Raw genomic sequence first — 17792 nt, 5'->3', positions numbered from 1 at the left:
TCTATGGGTGCCAGACTGATGGAGTGAATGGAAATATGATGGGATCACCAATCTTTAGATCTTTAAGGGTAACACTACTTTCCACCATCCCCCTATCTGGAGTGTGATACTGTTTTTGTTTGCCATCCTTGCCAAAGGAAAAGTTGGCTGATTTTTCCAAAAAAAAAAATTTTTTAGGGCCTCACTTGTGGCATCTGGAAGTTCCCAGGCTAGGGTGTCGAATCAGAGCACAGCCTGCGCCACAGCCACAGCAACAACAGCTAGGGATCCAAGCCATATCTGCAACCTACACTGCAAGCTTGCAACAACGACGGACCCTTAACCCACTGAGCAAGGCCAGAGATAGAACCCACATCCTTATGAATATTCGTTGGATTCTTAACCTGCTAAGCCACAACAGGAACTCAAAAAAACATTTTAAGGATATAATAATATTAGTGGTATGTGGATATTGCAAAAGCCTTGAAGGCAAACTCTAGGGCTAAACTCTATTGCCTTTTTTGAATTCTCCCTTAATGGTATGGATGGTTACAAAATGTGGCATTGCTCTGTTCTTTATGTAAAAGCACTTGAGGTTAGTAGGTAGTGTCTGTTTGATTCCTAATTCTGTTTGTCACTTAAAACTGAATGCCATGCAATCTTAGATCATCTTTTTATAGAGGAAATAGAAACCAAAATATCAGGACTGGCATATCAGTCAATCGATTTTCTCTTCCTTTTATCATTTTGATTTTTTTAAACCCCTGATAGCAAAGGGGTTTAATCTTATATCTCTTCATTTCTCTGTCCATTTCTGAATGCCATGAAGAGATATGCAAAAAGAAAAGAGAAAGAAAATACATTTCCAACATTCAATGTTCTTTTTACCACCTCTGGTAAAAAGAGTGTTCTGGGAAGCTCCAAAAGAAAAGATAAAGACCCAGTTGCAACAGAAGAAAGGCTGGGGGAAAAATGTAATTGTAATGTATACATGTAAGGATAACCTGACCCCCTTGCTGTACAGTGGGAAAATTAAAAAAAATAATAATAATAAAAATAAAAGACCCATAGAATGTGGGTTCTGGCCAAAATCCTTAAGGCACAAAGGCTCCTTTCCCCCTACATCCTTGATCACCAGATTTTGACGAGGTAACTTCATCTCCTCTCTCTGCCCTCCCAACCCAGCTCCTGTCTCAGGACCCAGGCCTTAAGTAGCATATTTTCTTTTCTTTTTTCTTTTTTCTTTTTAGGGCCACACCTGCAGCATATGAAAGTTCCCAGGCTAGGGGTCAAATGGGAGCTGCAGCTGAGGGCTATGCCACAGCCACAGCCACAGCAACACCAGATCCAAGCCACACCTGTGACCGATACCGCAGCTTGCAGCAATGCTGAATCCTTAACCGACTGAGTACGGAGTGAGGCCAGGGATTGACACCGTATCCTCACGGAGACAATGTCAGGTTCTTAACCCACTGAGCCTCAATGGGAATTCCCTACATAGCACATTTTCCATGAAACTTTTCCTGCCTATTCTAGTCCTAACCTTATCCCTCCTTCTTTGTTTCTCTACAGAAGTCAGAGTTCACCATTGTTACTAGTCTAAGAGTAGTAAAATATCTGTAATAGATGTTGATAATGTGGAGGCTGCTCCGTATCCTTTCCTTCTTTCTTAAAAGCTCTTCAGGAGTTCCCGTCGTGGTGCCGTGGTTAACGAATCCGACTAGGAACCATGAGGTTGCGGGTTCGGTCCCTGCCCTTGCTCAGTGGGTTAACGATCCGGCGATGCCGTGAGCTGTGGTGTAGGTTGCAGACGCGGCTCGGATCCTGCATTGCTGTGGCTCTCGCGTAGGCCGGTGGCTACAGCTCCAATTGGACCCCTAGCCTGGGAACCTCCATATGCTGCGGGAGCGGCCCAAGAAATAGCAACAACAACAACAACAACCAAAAAAAAAAAAAAAAAAGCTCTTCAATTTCCCTGGGGGAGAGACCTCTTTGATGTTGGGTACAATCTTCGTAGGAGGGTAGTTCTCCATGACTACTGAGACCAAAAGCTCCAGTTCCTTCTCCACAGCCCAAGACGGTGGGGAGGAGGGAGGTGGGGAGGGGGGAGAGGGGGAGGGGGGAGATGGGGAGGGACGTGACCCACACGTAACTCCATCCATCATTCACACCTGAGTCTTTGAGTCTTGAGAGCATTAGACAAGGGTAAAAAGAAGATTTCAAGGTCATTTACCATGGGATCCAGGGTACCTTGGTCATTCTGCTCTTGCTGCAAGCTTTGTATTAGTTTCCTATGGCAACAGATTCGTTTCCTATGGTAACAGATTACCAAAGCCGTGGTGGCTTAAAACAACAGAAATATATTCGTGCACAGTTCTGGAGGCCAGGAGTCTGAAATCTGTATCATGACTGGAAATCAAGGTGTCTGCAGAGCTGTGCTCCCTCCAGAGGCTCTAAGGAAGAGTCTGTTTCTCGTTTCTTCCAGCTCCTGGTGACTGCCAGCATTCCTGGGCTTTTCACCATATCACTCGCATCTTCAAAGCCAGCATCTTCAGATCTGTCTCTGCTCTATTCTCACATTGGCTTCTCCCCTGTGTGTAACAAATCTCCCTCCGTCTCTCTCCTATAAGGACAATTGTACTCGCATGTAAGACCTGCACACATAATCCAAGATAATCTCACCACCTCAAAATTCTTCATTTAATCAAATCTTTGACATCTTTGCCATATAAGGCAACATTTACACGTTCTGGGAATTTCCTGATCTCTTTGGGGACCACTGTTCATCCTACAACAGTGTTTGGCAAAAACTTTACTTCTCCTTTCTCTTCTTTTTTTTTCTTTTCTTTTCTTGCCACACCCACAGTGTGTGGAAGTTCCCAGGAATTGAATCTGAGCCAGAACTGCAACCTCTGCACAGCTACAACAATGCCAGCAGCAATGCTCTATCCTTATCCCACTGTGCCAGGCTGGGGATCCAACCCCTGTTGCCACAGAGACAACACTGGATCCTTAACCTGCTGCACCATAGCAGGAACTCCAGTTTTTGAGATTGCTATGCACTGATCTGATGTGGCTTTCAGAATTTAGGACAGAAGGAGTTCATTTATTCCTATTTCCTTTAATCTAGCTACAAAGTAAACAAAAATGAGAAATAACAAAGGGAAAGGAAATAAACTTACATGATATCCCAGGCCTAGGTTCATCAGGCTAGAAGGAGCCAGAGCATAGGCAATTTTTCCAGCATCTCCCTAAAGCAAGTATTTCCCAGTGCATTCACACAACACTTCCAAAATTTTGCCTAAATGGAATATCACCTATTCTGCATAGCATCCATGGTATTATTTATCTAATATTTTCCACTAAAGACATTCTCTTTTTTACATAAACACTCAATTTTAAAGAAAATTGTATTTCACTATTAAAGAGGGAAAAGGAATATCACCTATCATAAAATACAGTAAAAAAATAAAAGTTTAAAATTCCGTGCTGCCTGAGAAGGCTCTGAGTCTGAATGTGCTCTAATTGTAAAAAGGAATATTTTGCAGGTGTTAGGTGTTCTAGCACTTCTCTGAAACTTTTTCCTTAGCATTATCAGAAAGATTAAAAGAGAATTGAAAGCATTCCTTTTGTGGCACAGCGGAAACAAATCCAACTAGGAACCATGAGGTTACGGGTTCAATCCCTGGCCTTGCTCGGTGGGTTGAAGATCTGGCATTGCCATGAGCTGTGGTGTAGGTGGCCGATGCGACTCGGATCTGATGTTACTGTGGCTGTGGTGTAGGCCGGCAGCTGTAGTTCTGATTCGACCCCTAGCCTGGGAACCTCCATATGCCGCGGGTGTGGCCCTAAAAAGCAAAAAAAAAAAAAAAAAGAGAGAGAGAAAGAGTGAGAACTGAAAAGGAATGCCTCTCCCACCATCTAGGTCAATGTACAACACCTAGAATCCTAACTCCCTCACCACCTAACATGTTCACACAGCAGATTAGGAACTGCTGCCCTAGGAAAAAAGAAGTGCTAAAATCTACCCAGCTCACTTCACCTGAAATTTCTATCTTATCCTTTGTTTCCTGTGTCTTTGGGGTCCTTGGTGAAAGGCCGTCTCCCTCTACAGAGATGTTGAGAAGAAGCATATTGGTTATTCTCCTCCTCCTTAACCACGCAGGACCTCAGTTTCCTCATTTGCGAAATGGGGGCAAGAGTAATAACTTCTATAGGGTGGTTAAGAGAAAGAAGTCAGTTCAAATGTATAAAGTATTTACACCTGGTACATGGTAAGTCCTGTGTACTAATAACGATAACTATTATTATTATTCCCAATCAATTAGATAAGTAGTTATTTATTGCTGGCTTGTCTGCCTTGTGCCAAGCTTTGTGAAACTGGAGAAAAATAAGCCATAATCTTTGCCTTCATATTTCACCAGAGAGGTGAGGGAATAACAGACAAAAAAATAAACAGTTCTATAGCAATTTTTTTTTTTCTTTTCAGGACTGCACCCACAGCATATGGAAGTTCCCAGGCTAGGGGTCCAGTCAGAGCTACAGCTGCGGGCCTACACCACAGCCACATCAACGTGGGGTCCAAGTTGTGTCTGCAGCCTACACCACAGCTCACGGCAACGCTGGATCCTTAACCCACTGCGCAAAGCCAGGGATCGAACCTGCATCCTCATGGATACTAGTCGGATTCGTTTCCACTGTGCCATGATGGGAAATCCTCTATGGCAGTTTTTAAAAGCCTACACTAGAAACCCAAAATCAACTAAAGTACAGATAAACACAGTAAAGGAATACCTCATTTTATTGCACTTTGCTTTATTGCACTTCACTGATGATGCATTCTTGACAAATTGAAAGTTTGTGGCAACCCTGTGTAGAGCAAGTCCATCGGAGTCATTTTTCCAAGAGTGTTATTTTTTAATTAAGGCATGTGCTTATTTTTCAAGACATAATGCCATTGCACACTTCATATACTAGAGCATGGTGTCAACATAACTTTTATACACACCGGGAAACCAAAAAATTCACAAGACTCACTCTCTCAGGATATTCTCTTTCTCGAGATGGTTGGAACCAAACCTGCAGTATCTCTGAGACGTGCCTGTACCGCTGGCTGCTCTCATTTCCATTTGCCTCCAAGGAGCCATTCTTTGCCCTCCTCTCCCTGTGCTGTGTCTCCAAGGAGCTGACCCTTGAGGTCTGCTTCACCCCAATCCCTTGCCCTCTGGCTTCTAGTAAGAGGCATCAGCAGGAAAGCAGCTGGTGAGAGAAGAAAAGGTGGGGGATTTCTTCCCATTTTCCCCCCCTCTTCCCCCGCCCCGCCCCACAGAGCTGTGCCTCTAGCAACAGTGGCCTCTCCTCTAAGGCTCCATCCCGTATTTTAGTCATTTTCTTTCTTCCTCTTGCCTCTTCAGCCTTCCCCCTATTACTGGTCCCGAGAGGCCTTGACATCCTTTACTAGTCCCTCAACTCTGTCCACACCTCTGTAAATGATCCCTTGGTTGAACTCTCTTCAGTTAATTCCTTTTGGAGGAAATTCTATTTCCTGTCGAGACCATAACTGCTCCAAGAACTGGAAGACGTCAGTGATCTGAGAATTATCTAATTCCTCTAATAACTCTGAAAACAAATATTAAGGAACATTGAGAGCTTGATGTAGGAAATAACAGAGCCATCCAGATTTTCTTTATGGGTCAAATTATCCTGCAACCATCCTAGGCATGGCTGCCATATTTTGAACATTCGTATGTGTCAGGTCCTTTAAGAAATTCTTTTCATGTTTCATCTCATTAAACCTTCCCTAAACCCAATGAGTCTATTCACCCCAATTTAAAAAATTTATTTTGTTGAAGTATGGTTGGTTTGCAATATTGTGTTTCTGATGTACGGCAAAATGATTCAGTTATACACACACACATATATATATTCTTTTTCATATTCTTCTCCACTGTGGTTTATTACTGGACATTGAATACAGTTCCTTGCGTTATTCACACATGTGACCATGTGCTGTTCGTGCCCAAGGCCCCTGTCCATCTTTCCTCTGCCCTCTCTCCTCCTTGGCAACCACAAGTCTGTTCTCTACGTCTGTTTCTGTTTCATAAATGTGTTCATTTGCATCATATTTTAGATTCCACATATGAGTAATAACATATGGTATTTGTCTTTCTCTTTCTTAGTATGAGACTCTCTAGGTTCAGCCATGTGGCAACAAATGTCATTATTTCATTATTTTTATAGCTGAGTGATATTCCACTGTATATATGTACCACATCTTCTTTATCCATTCATCTGTCAGTGGACATTTAGGTTGTTTCCATGTCTTGGCTGTCATGAATAGTGCTCTTATGAACATACGGCTATCTTTTCAAATTATAGTTTCGTCTGGGTATATAACCAGGAGTGGGATTGCGGGATCATAATTAACCTAATTTTAAAATAAAGAACTTTAAAAAATAAAATAAGTAAAATAAAGAAACTGAGCAGTTCCCATTATGGCTCAGTGGAAATGAGCCCAACCAGTATCCATGAGGATGAAGGTTCGATCCCCGGCCTCCTCAGGACTCGGTGGGTTAAGGATCCGGCATTGCTGTGAGCTGTGGTATAGGTCACAGACGTCGCTGGGATCCCAATTCCCTGTGGCTGTGGGGTAAGCCGGCAGCTACCCAGCTCGGATCCTAACCCGAGTTGGGGAATTTCCATATGCCACAGGTGTGGTCCTAAAAAGCAAACAATAAATTAGTTAATTAATAAAAGAAAATAAAAGAACCTGAGATGGTGAGGGAATATCTCCAACTGCAGATAGAGAAGAGCCAGTGTATAAACCCAGTTCTGCCTGCCCCACGGCTATACCTACTTCCTTAACCACTAGGCTACACAGCCCTCGTCTGCTGTGGTGCCACTAGTGAGACATTACAGATCAGAGAACTAGGAGGCAACAGCCCTCCCAACTACTTTTTTGCTGGAGCACATGTTTGCCTGGAATTTTTTTAATGTATATTGTCTCCCCAAAAAGTGTTCTTTTCTAAAATTCCTCAGATTCACTCTCACTGGGCTATTTTAGAAGATTTGGGTTAAAACAAACCGACAGGGGAAGGAAATGCATACCTATTTCTCCCAGTTCGTGAAAACTGATTATATCACTAAAATTCACATCATTTGACTCAGTTTGCTGATATGATTACCCAATTACATACTTTCTAGGTAGCTTTGCACTCTGCTCCCACTGATGGAGCCCTCTTTCCAAGGTTTTGCTTCCATCTACCTATTTTTCCCCTAAACAACCATTTCTCCACTTATTTTTTTCAATTATTACAACAAAAGCTTTCAAGTTAAGGAAAACAACACTGTTTTCTTGCCAGAGCCAGCCCTTCCCTGACACAAAGTAACAGTGATACTAAACACTGCCAGCAATTGTTATGAAAATGCATTTCTCTTGTATCCTGTTGTCATGGCAGCTAAAGATCAGGACCTGCCTGCTACATATAGCAATTTATACTGATTTGAAAGACTGTTTGGGGGGGAAAACATGAAAATGTGTAATCGAATGCATTTGAAACCACAGCCCGACAACATACAATATCCGTTATTCAAATAACATTCCTGAGGCTAAGTACATCATTTGTTTCAATCAGCTGTGTTCCTTATTTATGCTCATGGAGTTACTTTCATTTCCAACACACCAGCAATTTTATTATTTTTCTTGGCATTCGGAATCTCTGTATTACCTTTGCTCAGGCACTGGCCAACCTAACACAGACAGCAGCACTCAGGTCACCTTGGGGGACCCAGAGATGCTATGACATTTTCTCTATTGCTTCTTTGTTTGCTGGGCTGGGGGGCAGCCCTTAGGTGAATTTGTCCCTTAGACTGCAACTGCTTGAAATGTCACAGCAGGGCCAGTTCCCCTTCATCCAGATTGTCATTTCACTGCAAGATACTGTACCATATGTATCACGTTTTGCTTCTCCATGGGGGATGGGGAGAAAAAGGCTAAGAATAAAAAAGAGAGCGGGTGGGAGATGCCAAACCGAGAATATATGGGTTTAGATGCAAATAATTGAGTACAAAATGCCACTTTTATTAACAATCTGGATGGTGGTTCTTGTCCCTAATCCTTTTTCTTGGTTATCCCTCCAAATCACCCAGGGAGACCGCCAGGCATGTGGCAGGAGGGAAATAGAGGCATGTGGGGATTAAGGGCCTATCATCACAGAGCAGATCAGTGGCAGGGCTAGGATGAAAACTCAGGATTGTGACATTCCTGAGCCATTGTTCAACCCATGGCCTGCTGGACAGAGTCCTCAAGAATTTTATTGAGAGTGTGAAGCTTAAGCCACGGCCACTCCCCCAAGGATAATTAGTTACACCACTTTTCCCACAGCCAGTAATGCACATTTTGGCCTTGACTTTAGGAAGCTGGTTTTCATCCCACTTGAGGATGGTTACTGATTTCATCCTCTGAAATCCTGCCCCTTCCAGATTGGCATCTGCTTGCCAAAAGCAGCTGGTAGCCTCCCCTACAGGCCAGCTTTCCTCCTTAAATTGTTCACTGCAGTCAAATATAGACATTCATTGGATGAGCAATGAGGTCCTGCTGTATAGCACAGGACCTATCAGGAACTTACCACTTGTGATAGAACATGATGGAAGATAATATGAGATAAATGTTGTCTTTATATGTATGACTGGGTCACCTTGCTGTACAGCAGAAATTGACAGAATATTGTAAATCAACTATACATTAATTTTTAAAATTTTTTAAGAAAACAACAACAAAAATGTACACATTTATGTTTGGCATGGAAAAGCACATTCATGTAAAATCACCAATTGACTGCATCTTCCTTCTCATCCTTGCCCAAAAATGATAGGATCTAGAGAACCTGGTCATGTCATTGAAAGAAAAACAGCAAAGTGCTGTCACTTACAGACTTACAGTGTCTGAGCATCAGCCACTATTTTAAGTGTTACACACATAATTACCTTACACCAGCTGGACTAAGTTATCAGCCTCATGTCTATAAAGAGGAAATCAAGGCACAAGAAGGTTAAGTAACTTACTGACTGTTACAGAGGTAGTAAGTGGCAGAACCAAGACGTAAGCATGGTTGTGCGGCTCCAGAGACGGTTCCCTCAGCCGCTGTGTTAAACTAAACAGCTTCTGCAACACCAAGGATTTAAGAGTCTGGGCTCCGAGATCCAACAAACCAAGGTCATAGACCAGCTGCAGGCGTGGTCCTGGATAAATGACTCTACTAGGCTGCAGGTTCACCTATTGTAATAATACCTTCTAGATTTGCTAAATAAAGTTGTTAATGCTGTACCTGACACATGCAAGTCCTCCAAAAATGTGAATTGCTCACTCTAAGGAATGAATAAATTCAGAGCCAATGGGCCAGAAAGTCTGGTAGGATAGCCCAAGGAAGTGATGGATGTGGAAGAAAGAACTAATTCCTTCTGCGCAGTCCTGCCCCTTCCACTAAAGAGTGGGCCAGAGCAGAAGGGGGAGAATAAGAGGAGAGGGATGCCATGACCAGGGAATAGAGGAAGCTTCTTCAAGTGATAGGAGCCTTGGCTGTGTTTTAGACAAATTAAGGTAAGAAGGGAGCCAGCACAAGACATGCTCTGGGGATAAAGGAACCTCTAAAGAGAAGCTAGTTTGAGGCAGTGGCTTCCCAAAGTGATGGAACTAAACACTCTTTCAATCAACTAGTCTAACTTTTTATGTTTGCCAAGTCCTTGGTGGTCTGAATTAAGCAACTCCTCAGTGCAACATGTGTGATGTGATTTTTTTTCCTTTCTGTCTTCATCTACTCAAAATTGAAAGAGTTCAAATTTTTTCCTCCAGGAAAGAAGCATTCTCTCATAGGAAAGCATGGAGCCTGGATGAAATCCCACCCTTTGCGGGGCCAACTTCCTGACCCTAAGACTCATGGAATCACCATATATTGAAAATTCCAGGGGACCTTCCAGTCCAAAATGAATATCTCACACACACCCCCTCCCCGACCTGGAAATTTTCCTCTGGTTCCAGCCTAATGCTGAGCTTTCCATCTGACTATTTCCCTGAAGTCCTGTTCTTGAAAGACACTGTAGGGTTAGGGGTGCTGAAGTCTTGTCAAGGAGTCCAAGACCTGAAGATTATGAGTTAGAGATCTGGGGTTAAGTCCAGGCTCTGGCACTCACTTTATGGCCTTGGGCAAGTCTTATCTCCTCCTTTTGTGTCTGGTTTCTCATCTATAAAATGAGAGCTTTTATCTGCATCAAGATTCTTTGATTTTTATGAACTCATTCTATGAGAAAGATATCCTTTGATCAGTAGATACTATAGTATGATATATTACTGGAGGGGGGTGCCAGGGGGGCATCATTTTCACGGTCTGTTGTTTTATATAATAATCACCAGTCTCTATGGACTTGGGATAATTTTGCCATCAAATTTTTCCATTATAGTGGCATTATAGCTGTTTCAACAAGCTTGCTCAAGTAACTTTTCCACTGCAAATTCACATGATAATAGCATTATAAATGGCATCTCCAAAGACTTCAATTAAAATTGATTTGTCATTGTAATCTTAGCAAACAATGGTATGGTAATGGCATTATAATGAGGAGATCAAAGACTCACACTGAAATTATTGTGGCATTGTTATCCTATATTCTAAATGGCTTTGAATAGGCAGCTCTATACATAGGTTTGAAACTGTTGTGTCACAGTAATATTAAAAGCTAAGCATATAGATAATGGAATCATCCACTCCTTTCCCCCAAAACCCAGCTTGGAAATTCTTCTACCCTTGTCATCTCTCATAAAGATGAAGTTCAAATAAAGCTTCAACTCTCATTCCCCCCAACCCAGACTCAAAAGGAAATAGAAAGAGATTGAAAGGATGCTAATGAGTGTCTAAATATACCGCTATTCTATGAGGCTGCAAGGAACCTAGCCACCCTTCTTTAGCAGACGCTGGAGCCAGAGCTCCTCTGCCCTTGGCTGGGGCTGGAACAAAATGACCTGAGCCAAGGGCTCCTATTCGTGGAGACAGTGTTCTTGCTCCTTCACAGGTGGTCATGCTATGGAATTCGAATCTGCCGCTTCTAAAGTTTAGTGTCTCTTGCTTCTCACCCCTGGCGGCTTTGCAATGGTCACCCTTGTGAGCTCTGAGTGACATTGAATCCTTCTGCTCGCAGCCCTCTGGCTCTGAAATCAGCTGTGTGTGTATGGCTGGTTTGTGTTTATTTATTTACCTCAACTAGGACCTAAATTAAATAGAACGAAATATAGGCTCAATTCATATTTACTCTGGAGAATCTTCTAAGGTTCTAATATTGTTCTAGTTGAGAAAAATGTTATCATATTGGTGAACAGTAAAACAATTATAAAGTTTTTGCTACATAACAGAAGCTATCCTACACACTTTAAATATGTCTAATTCTTGTTATCAATGGTAAACATGTTTTATAAAGTTCCCACAAACACTGAATTAATGAATTCCAAGTCACAGCTTCTAGGGGAAATATAGAGTTAGGTTCCTGTGAGATTTTGGTCACATTTTTGTTGACTGCTGGATAGAAAAACCTTGCCTTGTTTTATGTGTGTTTGTATTTAAAGACATCTTATTTTTTTATTTTATAGAAGTATAGTTGATTTACAATGTTATGTTAATTTCTGCCCCGCAGCAAAATGACTCAGTTAACATACATATATTAGTTTTCATATTCTTTTCCATTATGCTTTCTCAGAGGATATTAAATACAGTTCCCTGTATTATCCATCCTGTATATACTAGTTTGCATCTGCTAATCGCAAACTCCCAATCCTTCCCTCCCCACCCCCGCACCACCTTGACAACCTTAACTGTTCTCTATGCCTGTGAGTCTGTGACTGTTTCATAGGTAGGTTCATCTGTGTCGTATTTTAGATTCCACATAGGGGCTATCACACGGCATTTGTAAAGACACCTTTTTTAACATATATTGTTCAGTCACTTACAGTGAATTCATGGCCAACAGCCCTATAACTCATGCTTGAGTAAAGTTTATCTAGTACGTGTATTTTCTCCAAAGGCACGTCACTGTCTCCTTGTGCTTAGGAACATTGGACAGCACTTCAGCACTGTGCCTGAGGGCCACCATAAACAGTGAAACCACCAAGAAAAATAACGAAAATGCTAAAAAAAAAAAAAAAAGGCACTAAACACACTGTGGGAAAAAACCCTTATTTACAGTATGAGAGCTAAAACGAGAAGGCAGTGTCACCCTGTTCAGCCTCTCCTGGGAATATGCACCTTGAGCAACTTAAATTTTTTCCTGCGTGTCCATGAGTGACCACAAAATTGCCACAGGTGTTGACACTGAGGTTACAAATAAATGTAGTGAGTAGGCAAATTGGCAAGTACAATAATGAGAATTGACTGAAAAATAGTTGATTTAATATTTACATCAGGAATTCCCATCATGGAGCAGTGGAAACAAATCTGACTAGGAATCATGAGGTTGTGGATTCGATCCCTGGCCTTGCTCAGTGGGTTAAGGATCCCGTGTTGCTGTGAGCTGTGGTGTATGTCACAGACGCAGCTCGGATCTGGTGTTGCTGTGGCTGTGGCCAGCAGGTGTAACTCCGATTAGACCTCTAGCCTGGGAACCTCCATATGACACAGGTGCGGCCCTAAAAAGAAAAAAAAAAAGGTAAAACTAGGAGTTCCTGTTGTGGCTCAACGGGTTACAAAGCCAACTAGTATCCATGTCGATGCAGGTTCGATCCCTGGCCTCACTAAGTGGATTGGGGATCTGGCATTGCCATGAGCTGTGGCATAGGTTGAAGACACTGCTCAGATCCCACACTGCTATGGCAGTGGTGCAGGCTAGTGGCTGCAGCTCCAATTCGGTCCCCAGCCTGGGAATTCCATATGCAGCAGGTGCGGTCCTAAAAAGCAAAAATATATATATAAATAAATAAAAATTTAAAAATCAAATCAAATAAAACTAAACAAACCACTTAGCATTAAGTGGTTAACAAATCCGACTAGGAACCATGAGGTTGCAAGTTCTATCCCTGGCCTTGCTGTGATGTAGGCTGGCAGCTGTAGCTCTGATTGGACCCCTAGCCTGGGAACCTCCATATGCCATAGGAGCAGCCCTAGAAAAGGCAAAAAGACAAAAAATATATATATATATATATGGACTAAAACATTCCTGAAGTCACCATGCCTCCAGCCCTTTTGCCACCTGAGATAATTAACCCTTACCTGTTTAAGCTGCTTTTAATTGAATTTTGATCAGTAGAAATTTAAGTATCCTAACGGACACAGGAATCTGTTAAAATGGAAAACTGGGAGATGCTAAGTTCAGAAATTATATAGACAGAAATGCATAGAGGTTGAAATCTATTTAAGAAGCACAACGGACTACCATGAGATATCACCTCACACCAGTCAGAATGGCCATCATTAATAAATCCACAAAGAACAAGGGCTGGAGGGGCTGTGGAGAAAAGGGAACCCTCCTGCACTGTTGGTGGGAATGTCAACTGGTACAGCCACTATGGAGAACAGTTTGGAGATACCTTAGAAATCTATACATAGAACTTCCATATGACCCCACAGTCCCACTCTTGGGCATCTATCCGGACAAAACTCTCCTTAAAAGAGACACGTGCACCCGCATGTTCATTGCAGCACTATTCACAATAGCCAAGACATGGAAACAACCCAAATGTCCATCGACAGATGATTGGATTAGGAAGATGTGGTATATATACACAATGGAATACTACTCAGCCATAAAAAAGAATGACATAATGCCATTTGCAGCAACATGGATGGAACTAGAGAATCTCATACTGAGTGAAATGAGCCAGAAAGACAAAGACAAATACCATATGATATCACTCATAACTGGAATCTAATATCCAGCACAAATGAACATCTCCTCAGAAAAGAAAATCATGGACTTGGAGAAGAGACTTGTGGCTGCCTGATGGGAGGGGGAGGGGAGGGAGTGGGAGGGATCGGGAGCTTGGGCTTATCAGACACAACTTAGAATAGATTTACAAGGAGATCCCGCTGAATAGCACTGAGAACTTTGTCTAGATACTCATGTTGCAACAGAAGAAAGGGTGGGGGGAAAATGTAATTGTAATGTATACATGTAAGGATAACCTGACCCCCTTGCTGTACAGTGGGAAAATTTAAAAAAAAAAAAAAGAAGAAGCACAACGGGAGTTCCCATCGTGACTCAGTGGTAATGAGCCTGACTGGTATCCATGAGGACGTGGGTTCGATCTCTGGCCTTGCTCAGCGGGTTAAGGATCTGGCCTGCTGTGAGCTATGGTGTAGGTCACAGATGCAGTTCGGATCCCACGTTGCAGTCGCTGTGGTATCGGCCAGCAGCTACAGCTCCAATTCTACCCCTAGCCTGGGAACTTCCATATGCCAGGGGTGCAGCCCTTTAAAAAAAAAAAAAAAAAAAAAAAAAGAGAGAGAGAAAGAAGAAGAAGCACAATATATTGGTTGCTAAGAGATGCTGAGAAGGTATAAATGGCCGGGAAAATTTCCCCTGCTCAGAGACAGCTTATACTCTAGTTAGTTGGGAAAACCAAACACAAGCATTTGAAGAATTCTTGTGCAAAGAAACAGTAAATTCCATTTAATTCTGCCAGCGTTCATTCTGAAACACATGTGCTAGTGATAGAGCTCTGTTGATGAATTAGACATAATCTCTCCCCTCTACAATCTAGGAGAGAAAACCAGACTGACGGGTGATAAAAGTTCAAGGAATATTGTGGAAAGATGTTTTGGGAGAAAGGTAAGGGAGGAATCGATTTGCTCTGGCAGACCCAGGAAAGCATGCCGTCTCTCCGGTGTAAAATTCCTTAGCAGTTGCCAGTTAAATTTCATTTATTCAACAAATATTTACTGAGTAATTATCCAGGTTCCATCTAGGTGCTGGGACACTGAAGTGAACAACAAAGAAAAGTCCCTGCTCTTAGACTTTACGTTCTAATAGAAAGGAGAAAATACAACAAACAAATGAATACATATATTCTACGTCAGAGGTGGGGTTATCAAGAAAAATAAAGTAAGGTACAGAGAGTAGGAGTGCTATTTTATTTTTCATTTTGTAGTAACAATCTAGAAAACATTTGCTGAAAATCATGCATAGATGACAGTATTTTCCTTAGTTCCAAATCAAAAGTTTTTAACTAGCTGGATCCATTCCAAGAAAAGTCCTCTTCTGTCAGCTTGAAACTAACTGAGGGAAGGAAGGAGCTGGTGGAATTAACATGTTCCTGTTTAGATACTGGGGTCTTGGGATCGCTTAATATCTCATTAGACTTGGGGATGCTGCATTTCCTGGAAGTGCTCTTTCATATAGAATGGTATATATATTTTCCAGCATTTGAGCAGAAATTGAAAGAAAGTGAGGGTGTAAGCCATCTGTGGATATCTGGGGAAAGTGTTCGAAGGAGAAGGAACAGCAAGTGCAAAGGCCCTGGGGCAGAGGGTGCTGGCATACTTGAGGAACAAGAAGCAGGTCAGTGTGCCTGGAACAGAATGAGTGATGGGGAAGCTTCTGGAGGTGAGATCAGAGAGGCAGCGAAGGACAGAATCAAATTTACCATGAAGTCCATGTACTCAGAAAGTCACAGGTTTGGGTACAATCTGATAAAAGTAAGATAGTTTAGCCAAAATTTCTTAAGGTTGCAGGGAGTTCTCATTGTGACACAGCGGAAACAAATTTGACTAGTATCCATGAGGATGCAGGTTTGATCCCTGACCTCACTCAGTGGGTTAAGGACCCGACGTTGCTGTGAGCTGTGGTGTAAGTCGCAGACATGGCTTGGATCTCCCATTGCTGTGGCTGTGGTGTAGGCCAGCACCTGTAGCTCCAATTTGACTCCTAGCCTGGGAACTTCCACATGCTGAGGGTGCAACCCTAAAAAGCAAAAAAAAAAAGGTTGCCCTCTCTTTCTACTCTGACCTCTCCATCCCATATTCCTTTATGCTGGGTCTTTAGAGAGGCTGTAGGTATTTGGGGGAGCTGGCTAAGAGGAAGTTATCTTGGGGATACACCGACACTGGGCTTACAGGGATATATTTATTTGAATCACAGTCACTTCCCTGACTAGCCGTCCCTGTGTAGGAAGGGCTTCCAGGGATCCTCCTGTAACTCACTCAGCACCCTGACCCAAAGACACACGGCCAGGGGTCCAATGGGAATACGAGTATGTCCTATGGGGTCCAGGTCTGGAACTCTGTGAAGAGTCTAACAAAATGTTAAATACACAGAACCAGAAGCTAGTCTTGAGAAAATTCACCCAATATCTGATCTGTGAATTCATAAGCAGAAGTTTAAGCGTTTCCACCATGGCTCAGTGAGTTTAGAATCCAACTGCAGGGGCTCAGGTTCCTGCAGAGGTGCAGGTTCCATCCCTGACCACAGGCAGTAGGTTAAAGGATCCAGCATGGCTGTATCTGTGGCATAGATCAAAGCCCTGGCTCAGATTCAGTCCCTGGTCCAGGAACTTCCATATGCCACAGGTACGGCCATAAAATTTAAAAAAAAAAAAAAGCAGAAGTTTAGTTCTCATTGACACCTGATCACAAAGGAAGTTCTTTCCCTTCAAGACTATATTCAAGAGTGAAAAATGCACCTTTGTTGACGGAATCTCAAGAAACAGAGTTTATTAGACAAGGTCACAAACCCAAAGCAGTACTACAAACAACAAATTTATCCGTGTGTCAAGTCACCCACCATCAATAACAAAACATAAATTTCCAACAGTCATCCTAGCGGAGAAACTAAATTATCTTGTATTCTTTCTATGGAACATGATATTATAATATCCTTGTCATATGGAGAAGCAATCAACATATACGCAGACAAAGAATTTAAGGGGGAAAATGTGACAGGGGTGGTGTAGTCAGTTCATTAGTGAAAACATTATGTTATTTTTCTGGATTCCTCAATGTTTGTGGTAAGTGTCAGCTTTCAACTTGTCATTTGGGGTGAGTTCTTTTCGCATACTAAAGACATATTCACTTTCAAATGTTATTTTGTATTCCTAATTTTGTATCATTTATCTTAAAGAGAGTTCCAAAACTGTATCAGCATCAGGTCTCAGAAAACCCACATCAGCCTCATTTTGAAAGCTTCTGAGGCATGATGGGACATTATCGCAGCTAAAGCTTTGGAGAGTCATTCCAGCAGCAGAGTTCAGTACTGATTCCCAGCTTGGGCTATTTCATGAACCAGTAATATTTCCAAAAAGTCTTCAAGGGGACCATTTATTTGAGAACTAAATTTAAAAATAAAAAACCATAAAAATCAGCATTTAAAACAACCATATCTGGAGTTCCCGTGTGGCTCAGTGGGTTAAGAACCCAACTAGTGAAGTTCCCATCGTGGCACAGCAGAAACAAATCCGACTAGGAAACATGAGGTTGTGGGTTCGATTGATGGCCTCACTCAGTGGGTTAAGGATCCGGTGTTGCCAAAGCTGTGGTATAGGTCACAGATGCAGCTTGGATCTGGTGTTGCCGTGGCTGTGCACAGGCTGGCAGCTGTAGCTCCAATTAGATCCCTAGCCTGGAAACCTCCGTATGCCACGAGTGCGGCCCTAAAAAGCAAAAAAGCCAAAAAAAAAAAAAGAACCCGACGAGTATCCATGAGGATGCGGGTTCAATTACTGGCCTCCCTCAGTGGGTTAAGGATCTGGCATTGCCGTTAGCTGCAGTGTAGGTCACAGATACAGCTCGGATCTGGCGTGGCTGTGGCTGTGGCATAGACCAGCAGTTGCAGTTCCCATTCCC

The sequence above is a fragment of the Phacochoerus africanus genome, chromosome 8, assembly GCF_016906955.1.
Source record: "Phacochoerus africanus isolate WHEZ1 chromosome 8, ROS_Pafr_v1, whole genome shotgun sequence".
Classification (NCBI taxonomy): Eukaryota; Metazoa; Chordata; class Mammalia; order Artiodactyla; family Suidae; genus Phacochoerus; species Phacochoerus africanus.
This window is presented reverse-complemented; position numbering follows the sequence as displayed.